This window comes from Triticum dicoccoides, chromosome 2B, assembly GCF_002162155.2.
Source record: "Triticum dicoccoides isolate Atlit2015 ecotype Zavitan chromosome 2B, WEW_v2.0, whole genome shotgun sequence".
In the NCBI taxonomy this organism is placed as follows: Eukaryota; Viridiplantae; Streptophyta; class Magnoliopsida; order Poales; family Poaceae; genus Triticum; species Triticum dicoccoides.
Window position 1 is genome coordinate 30,691,723 of NC_041383.1, and position 2,284 is coordinate 30,694,006.

The following is a 2,284-nucleotide window of genomic DNA, read 5'->3' on the forward strand; positions in this document are numbered from 1 at the left end:
GGGGAGGAGAGCCGAAGAGAAGGATGAAGGAGGGAGACGGTGAAAAACGAGTAGACATGATGCGATTTTAAACGGCTGGAGGGGTGGGGACGCGTGCATAGTGTACTCACCAACGCACGCACGCGCACGGGTTTGAATATTCGGCGGAGGCAGCCAGCCGCCGGTGCCATCTGCGGTGTGCGCGGGGTGAAATGGATGGATGGATGGATAAACAAACCGACGGGCTTTTGACACAACCAATGGTTGATCCGGTGGCGAGGGGGTTGGTGGAGGGGCAGCTTAGATTTTGGCCTGGATCCGTATCCGTGGACTGCTTCTCCGCAGGAAGTTGCAGGAGAATTTCATACACCTCCTGCGCTTTTTGTCTGGTAAATGTGCGTATACGTTGCTGGGAGAGCGTACATATCTCTGCACCGTAAATCCGACCCCTCAAACGTCCGTACACCCGCAGACAGAGCATCTACGCCCGGATACATCCACGTACTTGCAGGGGAATTTCATGCTGCGCGCTTTTTCTGTGTCGGGTAAATGTACATGTATGTGGCTTGGAGAGCGTCTACCAGCCGGGTAAGGCAAATTCCACCCCTCAAACGCCCATCGACGGCGTCCGTGAGCGGCCGCTAGACAACGGCCGATCACGCCTTAAAATGATCGATTCCACAACCAGATACCTCAAATACATCCCGACAAAAAAAAAATCTCAAATTCATAGTATTACATGCAACGTAAACCTAATCTTAAGTGGAGTCCATCCGGCTTCGCCGTGCGCATGCCCGGCGGTCGGCTGCGCCCCTCGGAGTGTTGGTCCGGTTGTCGGTGAGGTCGAGTTGGACAAGGGACACGGGCCGGCTCACGGAACTCGAGGCGCCGCCGTCTCCCATGCCCTACTCTTTCTCATCTGAGCTCGGATCCCTGATAGTGTCGGCGGACGTGACATCGATGATCGATCCGGCCTGAGAGGAGCTGGCGACATCCACTACGACGCGACGACGGCGGCCAAACTGGTGCATCGTACGGGACGCCAGAGAATGCAACTCCGCATCGCCAACATCCACCACCACAAGGGTTGTCGCCGTCTCCCGCGCCCGCTGCCTCGCCCGTCGGGCACGTCGCACCATATTTGCGTCCGCCGATGCCCATGTGTCCCCCCCCCCCTCCCGCCTCGACTCGCCAACAAAGAGGTTGCGCATCTGCCACATCGTTCAGACGCCAAACGGACCGCACCGCCTTTGGTGAGGCAGCAACAACACACCTCGTGATAGATCCATGCACCAATTGAGCGAACGCAATGGATTCCCGACGGAAGGAGTCCGACCGCTGCCATCGGGCGGCCTCCTCCCGGGACCAGAGGAGCGCAAGCCGGACAGTCATCTCATCCTCAAGGCCGCATGGGATGAGCTCGGAGTCGCGGATCCGGAGGTGTAGGACTCGGATCAGCTGCCCATCATGCCGGAGAAGGCCAAATGGGAGTTGGGGTGGCGGAGTGGAGTGGAGTGGGTAGGGTTTGGTCCGACTAGCGGATTAGGTCGAATATATGTGGGTCAGGTGGGCCAGCGTGGGCCCGGTCCAACGTGGCGGACGCGCCCGAGCACGCTCCATATCCGCCTCATATTTGAGTTGGATATGAGGGGTGCCAGTCAACCCGGGCGTTTAAGGCTGGTTTGAGGCATCCGTCTGGATCGTCTTTTTACTAGGCTGTGTCCGAGAGGGTTTTAAGGCGCCTGACCGCAGATGCTCTTAGTTTGGTTGATTTGGCTTGCTCTTGCAGAAACAACATTGTTTTTGCTGAAGTTTTTTTTTTTTTCAATCGGATAATATATGATCTCTGAAGCCACCGTAAACGGTTTTGATGCGGACATGGTGACGGATTCGCACATGTGGCAGTATGGACCTGCATGATGCGGATAGAAAAAAATAGCAATGGTAGGGAATAAAAGCAATCAGGAGAATAATTTTGAAAAAAAAAGAGAGGAAATATTCAATTTAAGTTGCCCAATCTTTAGATATTTTTACCAACTCTCATGACAATACGAGATATTTTGGAAAACCATGCATGATATTGGGTAGAGTAACTAAATGTTTTTTCTTCTTCAGTTTTTAACTTCTTTTTTTTATCGATATGTTTTATTTGGAAAATTTATGAATTTCGTAATCATTCCAATTTTATTTAAGTTTTTCACATTTTCCTGGAAAGCCTCATTTATATAAATATTTTTCTTCCTACAAGTAAGTCATATTTGCTTTCTATTACATCCGTCCCAAAATATCAGATGTAATTTGAACT